Consider the following 10,232-nt stretch of genomic DNA (forward strand, 5'->3'; position numbering starts at 1 on the left):
ACAGGGTTTCTCTGTGTAATAGTCCTGGTTGTCCTGGAACTTGCTTTGTAGACCAGGCTGGCGTAGAACTCACAGAGATCTACCTCTGCCTCCTGAGTGCTGGCATTAGAGGTGTACACCACCACTGCCTGGCCTAAATCTGTGTTTCTTGAATCAACAAAAATATATATTTATTTTTCTACTTATTTGAAAATCTAGAAAATACAAACCAATCTATATTTGCAGAAAACATGTCAAATGTTGTCTGGTTTGGGGGTGGAAGTGCTAATGGCCTATAAGAGGGAACTTTTGCTATAATGAAAATATTTTATATAGTGACTATATTAGTGGTTTCACAGAAGCATATACATAAATATTCATAAAGTTGTATACTTAAAATGACTTCATCATATTATATGTACATTATAGCCAAGAAAATTGGCTAAAGTATGAGAATAAATTTATACTGAAACACTATGTTTAGATGACCATCTGATAATGGGGTTGCTAATCGGGTATTTTTGTGTTGGTGCCCAGAATTCCTTCATTTTTTTTTAGTTTTAAAATTAAATTAAATTAAATGTTTATAATGGCCAGTCTTGGTTGTCAACTTGACTCCATCTGGAAACCCAAGTAGCAGGCCACTCCTCCGAGGGATTTTTCTTAGATTATTCAAAGCAGAAAGATTCATCTTACATCTAAGGTCACTTACACTTTCTGGTGGCAGCCCACCTAAAGGAACACGGAAGAAGAAAATTTGGCTTTATGCCTGCCTACCCTCACTCTTGCTGTAACTGCCCAGTAGGTCAGTTAGTCTAGGGTTGTAACCCTCCTGGCAGGTCAGTTATTCCAGGGTCCCGAAGAGGCACTATCTGAAAAAGACATGGGCAAGAGAGGGGAATGAGGCCAAGCAAAATTCTCTTGTCAAAGTCTCCGTTTATTAGCTTAATGGCAACAGCATATATAGCCCTTGGATGAGGAATTTGGCTTGGGATGGGGGCAGGGGGCAGGCTTATGGGATCTTGCTGGGGCAACAATGGTCACGAGTCCTCTGTCAGGAAGTCATGGGTCAACACACCTAATGTTCTCTGTGCAAGCGGAATCGTTCCTTTTGTGATTCCAACCACAAACAGTTCTCTAGATAGTTGGAATGTGGGGCAGGTTCCGCTAACAGATAGCTCTCAGGATAGTTGGGTGTGGGGTGGGCTCTGCCAACAAACAGTTTTCAATACAGTTGGGGTGTGGGGCTCTCTGCAAACATCCTTAGGACAATAGTCCCTGCAATACTTTTTGGGGAAAATGGCTCCTGACATCTTGCTGGAAAATTCATCTACCCTGTTGCTGAGACATTCCTTCACTGATATTACAACCACCATCTTCAGGATTCCTGCACAGAATGACTACCAGCAGCTCTCTAGGAATAGTCCCAGAGTTCAGTACCAGACTGGGAATGCTGAGATATTCACCCTCCTACACTGACCAGCTATGAGATTCTCAGCCATTCCATCATGAGACAATCATTGTTGGACTACCCAGAGTACACCCTATAAGGCTGATTATATAGACACACACACACACACACACACACACACACACACACACACACACACACACATATGTGTGTGTGTGTATTTCTGTTCCCTCAGAGCAATGGTTCTCAGCCTTCCTAATGCTGTGACCCTTTAACACAGTTCCTCATGTTGTGGTGATGCCCAATAACAATTATTTCATTGCTACTTCGAAACTGTAATTGTGCTACTGTTATAAACTGTAATGTAAACACGCGTATTTTCTAATGGTCTTAGGCAACCCCAGTGAAAGGGCCATTTGATCCCCAAGTCGATTGCGACCTACAGGTTGAGAATTACTGCTTTAGAGGAACCCTGGTTAATATAAAGTATAGTAGTTTTTGGCCAGAATGTGTGTGTATGTGTACATGTACATACGTGTTACCCACAGAGTTCAAAAGAAGGTGTCAGATTCTCTCAAGCTGGACTTACAGGTGGATAGTGGGGAGCTATTATATGTGTGCTGAGAATCACACCCTGTCTTCTGTGTAAAAGCAGCAAGTGCTCTGAACTGCTGAGTCATTTCTCTAGCCTCTTTTATCCCTTTAATACAAAAAAATCCTCATTTTCCTTTGAGTAACTACCATTTAACACCATTTTCAGTTTTTGTCATTTTCAGATTTTTAGACTGGGGAATCTTCTTCTCAGTGGGCAAGGTAGATGAAAGTCAAGGTGGTTAGGTCAGACACTGCATGAAACTTAAGGATGTGATCACTGTGAAAGTTTTGCTGGGGCTATTAGCATTGGATATTTTCTTTTATAGCCTGCTAAATTGTGAGACTGTCAACTAATAAAGCTTCAGATGACCATCTGTGTCTCTTTCTTTCACCAGAGAGAAGCACATTCTAGTAATTTGGAGAAACTGAGTCCTGATCATATTTTCTGACCATCTTAATCCTGGAATGTTATTAAAGTACACTTGGCAAGATCTCCTGGTTACACAGTGAATCAATTCATTTCTCTGTGTAAATTTATTTTTAATGTGTTGCTGTCATTTGTAGTAATTAATATAAAAATAAAAGCAATTCGGCCAGTTTTGACATTTGTCACAGTTATAAATTGTCACTGTTTGTAAAGATGGCCTAAATTGTATTGACAAAATAATCTCCACTCCTCCAACCTGGCAACTATGATAAAAATGAAGAATTTATAAGCCTACAAGAAAAACAGAGTTGGACAACCATGGTGACCTAAAAAAAAACATGAATATTTTTGCTATAAAGCAAAATTAAAGGTATAGTAACAAATGTAGAGTATATTAATTATTCATATTCATCCAAATCCGCACATGTTTGTTTGTGCATGTGTACATGCACACACACACTCACACACAATTCTTAGACAGGATTTTTTTGTTTGGTTACTTTTGAGACACGGTCTCACAAAGCAGATGTGACTGGCCTTGAACTGTCAAACAAACCCTTTCCTCTCCAAGTTATTTTGGTCATGGTGTTTCATCACAGCCATTGTAAACCTAACCAAGACATCCTAGAAACTGTTTATTGCTTTTATAAGTTCAGTGAGAGCCTCGTTATTTACAAACATTTCAAGAGATTTCTATACCTTGTGAGCCTCCTAGCTACCTTTCAGGAAGAAATGTTTCAATTAAGAAATAGTTACACAACAGGAGTGACTGTTTTTCATGGTTGGTCTCTGGATTTCATTAAAACTAATGAAATACCCCTCTCCATGGACATATTAGAATATGTATCAACCTAATCTCTAGGAAGAGAGGGATATTTCTAGAAATTTAGTTCATCTTCAATGGGAATGAATCAATAGGTTATATGTACAAAATGAACTTCCCATCAAAGCTCCGGATCCTTAACAAAAGGTAACTTTCCTTGGTTGGCTATACCCTGGGCATATTATCATAATCTGTTTTTGGAGGGTCCTATGTCTTGAGATACGAGATGTGTGCTTGGAATACTTCCATAATAGAGCCTGCATGTCCCTTTAGATCTGTACAATTCTCTCTTGATGAACTGTATGTATGACTATAATAGCTGTTACTGAGCTCCATGTGCCCTTATTGTAGCTCATCCACAGTGATGATGGTTTGATGAACCCCTTGAAATTGTAGTTGGTATCAGAAGTGGAGATAGTCATAGGAATATGCCCTCTATGTAGTCACAATTCAGGAGACACTTGAAGTAATAGAATTTGGCTAAAGGATACTGCTCCCAATATGACTAACCAGATTTGTTAGAAACTGCGAGAAAAAAAATTCTGAGCCACAATTGAAATTTAAGATTGTTGAAATAGTTTCTTCTAATGTTTATTTACTATGATTGATCTCCAATAGGACTCCACTACTATAATAAAAAGAGACAATCCTGGCTTATAAGCTAGCTGTTAGGCCCATCCCATGTCAAAGAATATGTCTCTAAGGGAACTCTTTAAGAGGAAGTATAGGGTCATACACACCATTAAGTATTGGTTTGCCATTAAGTCCTCTATGCTCTTATTAGAAGTATAATTTTGCTAAGTGGATAAAATGAACTTATATAAGAACTATTCAAAAATAACAACACTGGTGACTTAAATAATTCTGTCAATATTTTTGCTGTGTAAATCTATAATCTGTCAAAGTGGCAAGAGTTGTAGTCTCCTGTCTGTTTAAATTGTTCAAAGTGTAGCCAGGGGCTGGAACATGAAAGAAAATGAAGGAAGACATTGTATGTGGAATACATAAAGCTAAGGGTGTATTAAGTTAATAAAATTTTCTATTCGAGGCCAGGTCCTCTTGGAGCATTAGCCAGAGTCAGATAAGTGCTACTAAAGAGCTTTTCCTTTGTTCGTCTCTGAGTGTGTTGAGCAGTTTCTCACTGGGAACATGTATTGTTTCTTTAAGAGTCATACTCTAAACCCTTTGAGATAGTATAGTAGTCTTACTTATAGCTGTCTGGAGGAACAAGTCCTCAAAAATTCAGTTTTTAACCCTGCACGAACATAAATAATAGAAACAATTGTAGGCAGTTAATGTATATTTATTATTCCTTGCATCATAGACACAAATGATAGTTCTGTTCAGCGGGACATCTACCACAGAGATAATGAAGCTTATGCTTTAACTACCCTCATGTGAAGAATGGCTGGAGGAGAACCTCTGTGGTTCTTGGTCTCATTAATCAAATAATTTAAGAAAGGAGTCAAATGGAAGCTCAAGGACCATTTATTAGAGTTTAAAAGAAAAAATATAGAACAAGCAAGCTATAAAACCTCAGTACCTTCTCCGAGGAGGAGAGTGGAGGAGGGGAAGAAAAGCCTTGTCCCTTTAAGTTGTCATCAATGTCAAACATGTGTCCAACAAGAAGACACATGGAGGGGAAGCAATTCAGTTAAAACTTCTATTTCTGTATAAATTCCATGGCCAAAGGCAACTCAGGGATAAAAGGGTTGATTTCAGCTTATAGTTCTACATCACAGTACATTACTGAAGGAAGTCAGGACAAGGGCTTAAAGAGGGTAGGAACCTGGAGGCAGGTGCTGATACAGAATCCATGGAGGAATGTAATTTACCGGCTTGTCCCCACCATCAAGGAAGTCGGGCAGAAACTAAAGGTAGAAACCTGCAAGCAAGGACTGAAGCAGAGGCCATGAAGGAGTCATTACTGGCTGGCACCTCATAACAAACTCATTGTGATTTCTTATAGCACCCAGAGTTACCTGCCCAAAGTTGGCACCAAAGACAATGACATCATCAATACTAGGTTGGCTTGAAATTTCATCAACAAATGATATTATTCTAAACGCCCTCAATTTAGCCTCTGACAGTTATTTTTTTTCTTATTTAGACAAGTGCAAAAAGCAGCCACATTCTTTGGAAAATATTACAAGAATGACCTCTAACACGCTTCCCCTCTGAAACCTTTTGGGCTGGATATCCGCAGATCACATTGCTTTCAATATTACTGTCTCCTATGCTCCAGCTAAGATGGCCCATTAATCCCCATTTATAAGGTTCATATATTTTTCTAGTCCAAAGTCCCAAAGTCCACATTCCTTCAAACAAAAGCATGATCAGGCCTGTCACAACAATACTTGAGATCCTGGCACTAACTTCTGTCCCAGTTAGGGTTTCTATTACTGCAAAGAGACATGATGACCAAGACATCTCTTTTAAAGGAAACATTTAATTTGTAGCTTGCTTACAGTTTCAGAAGGTTAGTCAGTGATCATCATGGTGGGGAGCATGGTGGAAGGCAGGGACAGTGCTGAGAGCTCTCATAACTGAGAACTTATGTCCTGATTCATAGGTACATGTAGCGAGAGGCTGGCTCTGGCTTAGGTTTCTGAAATATTAAAGATTACTACCCTTAGTCACACAGTCCCACTCAGAAGTCCATACATCCTAATCTTCTGAAATGGTCCACCAACAAGGGAACGAACATTCTGATATATGAGCCTATGGAGACCATTCTTATTCAAGCCACCACAGGCTCATTTCTCAGGTAATTCTAGATCTCATAAAGCTGAAGATTGAAACTAACAGTTACAGTAGGTATTCTAGTCTAGCTATGGAGATTAGAATAGAATGCCCCCATAGACTCATGTGTTGGAATCCTTGGTCGGTCATAGTACCACTATTAGGAGGTGTGGCCTTGTTAGGTTATGTGTGGTCTTTCTGGAGGAAGTGTCACACTGGGGGCAAGCTTTGAGATCTCAGATGCTCAAGCCAGGTCTTGTGTCTTGCTGGAGGAAGTGTCACACTGGGGGGCAGGCTTTGAGATCTCAGATGCTCAAGCCAGGTCTTGTGTTTCAGTTTTCTTCCTGCTGCCTGTGGATCCAGATGTAGCTACTTCTCCAGTATCACATCTGCCTGCATGCCACCATGCTTCCTGACAAAGGAATAAACCTCTGAAACTATAAGCTAGTCCAAATTAAATGGTTTTTTTTATAAGAGATGTCATGGTCATAGTGTTGTCTTGCAGCAATAGAAAACCGAAGGCACTTGTTTTTAAAGAGAATTTGGAAATCCAAATTTTTGCATCAAGTTTCATAATTTTGTATGTAATTTCAGAATGTACATACATATAACTTGTGCCCTAAAGAGCAGAAGAGCTTCTACTCTAGCCCGCTTCCTCTATGCCTTCACGCTGCCATCCTATACTAACCCTCTGAAACCACAATCCCGACCAAGTACTTTTTTAATGCATTGCCTTGGTCATGGTATTTTGTCACAGCAATAGAAAAGTAATTAAGACAGGGAGGAAATGGTTGATTTGGCTTACTTGTCTAGATCACAGTCCATCATTAAAGGAACAGAGGCAGGGGCTGTTGAAGAAAGTTGCTTACAGGCTTGCTTCCCATGCTCATATTCAGCCAGCTTTCTTACACTGCCCAGAACCACCAGCCTAGCAGTGGCACTGCCTATAGCGCTCCTCCATCAGTCATCAATCAAGATAATGCCTCACAAATTTGCCCATGGGCCAATCTGCTAGAAGCAATTCCTTGATCCTTCTTCCCAGGTGACTCTAGTTTGTGTCAAGTTGACAAAAACTAACTAGCACAGCATTTGTCCTGCTATGTTTGGCTCTTTCTGGAATTCAAGGTGACCCAAGAAGAAAGGTTAATGACATTGATTTATCTCTGGCCCTTTAGCTAAAGCACAGACAGAATGAAGATAGAAATTCTGCAGTTTCATCCTCTTTTAAGTTACCTTGTTAGCCAAAAAGAGGAGTCAATTTTTATTTTATTTTTTTATCATTTTTTTTTAAATTAAAAGATTTGTATATAGCAACTTCAGAAGTCCTATGGCTATCAGTAGTTGGATAATGTGGAATATTGGTATCACCGAAATAAGAATCATGAGGCAGAAGAATGAGTCAGAGAGTGAATTTAGAGGTGAGGCAGGGTAGTAGCACAAGCATAAGCAAGCACATGCAAACTCACAACGATTAAGCAAAACTGGCCAAAACAGCCAGTAGACCAAAAGTATGGTAACTAATGATACGCACTCCTGGCAAACATGCAAACAGTGACTGCCAGTTTCAAAAGGACCAACCCAAAATGTTCTTGTGGCAGCTTAACTTCCCTAACCCCATACAAACCCCTGACCTCACAATAAAGAGCTTCTGTACTGGAATCTCTCCAAGTCTGTCATTGCCTTCACACCTTCTCACCCCCTGCCCCCCTGAAAATGGGAATCATACAACAGGCAGCAGCAACAAGCTAGCAACAACTAAAACTCGTGCCCGACATGAATGGACCTTCTTTTGCTCGCTTTTTGGGTCCTCCATGCCTTCTTTTGTGTAGAAGGAGCGGCAGGCTGCATTCCTGCCCAGCTCCCGCACGGCTAGCTTTACACCCAAATAACAACACAAACTGTATTCTTTTAAACACTGCTTGGCCCATTAGCTCTAGCCTCTTACTGGCTAATTCTCACATCTTGATTAACCAATTTCTAATAATCTGTGTAGCACCACAAGGTGGTGGCTTATTGGAAGGATCTTAACCTGCGTCCATCTTGGAGAGGAGAGCTATAGCGTCTGTCTCACTTCCCTTCTTCCCAGCATTCTGTTCTGTTTACTCTGCCTACCTAATTTTCTATCTTATCAAAGGCCAAAGCAGTTTCTTTATTAACCAATGAAAGTAACACATAGACTCTCCTCCATCACTTTTGGGCATTTTTCTTTCTTTCTTGCTGTCCTGGCTGCTGTCCCCATCTAGACTTTCCACTGTTATCTTGATTTTGTCCCCTTCAGCTGTTTTCATGTGTTGACACTTACTTTAGTTTTCTAAGCCCTTGGCGAGTTGGGGCTTTCCTTCCTATCCCTACCTTTTCTTTTCTTTCCCCTGTTTGTCTTCCTGGTTAGGAACTCTCCATTGTGACTCAGTTCATCCTGGTACCTCCACATGAGGGCTGACCACCCAGTTGGTGGAACCAACAAAGGACCCTCTAACCGGTCCTTTTCACCCAGAGACACTGTGTGAGCATACAACGATGGCCTAACAAACCACAGAAGTCCCTCACTATAAGCAGCACACTTGGAATGCAAGGCCTAAGAGCAACTGGCAACTTTTGCCCAGAGCCACTCTCCAGGATTTTCTGAAGGTTCTCTTGCCTTACAGGGAGTCACGACAGCTCTTTGGAGTGTGGACTGTGGGACTTCCTCTCCTAGTTTCTCCTCTCAACTAATCAGGTTAAGCCAACACCAGTTAAGTGCAATCTGGGCGGTGGCCAGTCTCTTAATTCAAAGAAAGGTTTTGGCTGTTCGACTGTGGTTGAATCCCCTTTCCCTTCCAAGATTGGAACATTCTTCTCAGATGGCGACTACATTTACTAGCTTGACCCCGGAGCTGAGTGTGGGGACTGGGATGCAGTTGTTGCCACTCACCACGTGTCTTCTGCTTGTTTTCGTCTTTGCTGTACCTCCTCACAGACTCCTCCTGGGGCCCATCATGAATGGTGCCCCGTCTCCTGATGCACTTCATGTGAAGGCCTGGTTATCTGACATCCGGGAGAACCTAAGCCCAGGACTGTGCCCTGCTATCAGTCCCTGTCCCATGACCCTTCCCCTGAACCTCCTTCGTCACACAGGCTGTCACAGGCAGCCTGGAGTTGCCCTGCTTGAATCATTCAGAGAGTCTTCCCAGCCAGGATCTGCTACTGGGACCCAGCGTGAGTAAAGATGGTTTTTCACAAGGGGCTTACAAGGGCCTTTCTGATGGGCAGTCAGCATTCTTTTCCCCCAGTTCTGCCTTCATTATTGCCTTCCACTTTGAGTCAATGGAACTGTTTCCTCTGGAATTGCCCCCTCATATTCCCAATGAAGAGAGCATCCAACAGGGACAGTTCATCCTCTCTCAAGGCCCTACCCTCCCAGGGATACTCCAGAAGCAGCCACAGGGTCATTCCTGGTCCAGGGAAAGTCAGAGGACTCTAAGAGGGATCAGCCCCTCTCAGAATATCCTTGATTCCATGGCATGTTCTCTCAACTCAAGGCTGTCCAGTTAGTGCTGGAAGGAGGCACCAGCTCCCATGGTGTCTTCCTGGTATGTCACAGTGAGACAAGATGCGGTGAATATGTCCTCACTTACAACTTCCAGGGCAAGGCCAGGCACCTGTGTTTGTCACTGAATGAGGAGGGTCAGTGCTGGGTCCAACATCTGTGGTTCCAGTTCATTTTCGATATGCTTGAGCACTTCCAGGTGCATCCCATCCCTGTGGACTTGAGTGACGCCCAGACGTGTGGCTAACTGAGTCCACAGAAAGCCTGAGAAAGCTTGGAAAAGAATAGAGTAAAACATGTTTCTTGTGGCAATTTCTCGGTTCTACTCTGCTTGCTAGAGGCAAGCAAGCGCTCTCATCTAAGAGAGGCTTCCTGACTCAGCTTTAGCTGCAAAACCCTGCAGCTCATTAAAAGGTCGTGCCACAAACCACTTAAACAGTGTTGATGAAAAGCTGCTTTTCGGTTTTCAGCCGTAGCAGGAAAAAAGCTGCGCCATTTAAAAATGCCGGCTTTGTGGGCTGTCCTGCCAGGGCAAACTCTGACTCTTTTAGGCAGGCGGTTCATGCGGTTTGCAAGCACAGGCTGCTGAAGCTTGCTTGCTGGCAGGGACCTTGAAACGCCATAGAGTTGTGGCTATAAACATGGCTACATCCAGTACCTCAGCCATGAGGCTGGAAAGCTAAGGAATGGACTGGATCTAGCTGGCAAAGCCACAGCTTTAATCCCACCC

At 42.0% G+C, this 10,232-nt stretch overlaps 1 pseudogene; it reads left to right on the plus strand.

Annotated features, from left to right (window-relative positions):
- The window catches only part of LOC106144086, a 23,204-nt pseudogene extending 13,455 nt beyond the window's left edge, over positions 1 to 9,749 (plus strand).
- Positions 9,750 to 10,232: the final 483 nt, after the last annotated feature.

Source organism: Microtus ochrogaster, chromosome X, assembly GCF_000317375.1.
Source record: "Microtus ochrogaster isolate Prairie Vole_2 chromosome X, MicOch1.0, whole genome shotgun sequence".
NCBI classification, from domain to species: Eukaryota; Metazoa; Chordata; class Mammalia; order Rodentia; family Cricetidae; genus Microtus; species Microtus ochrogaster.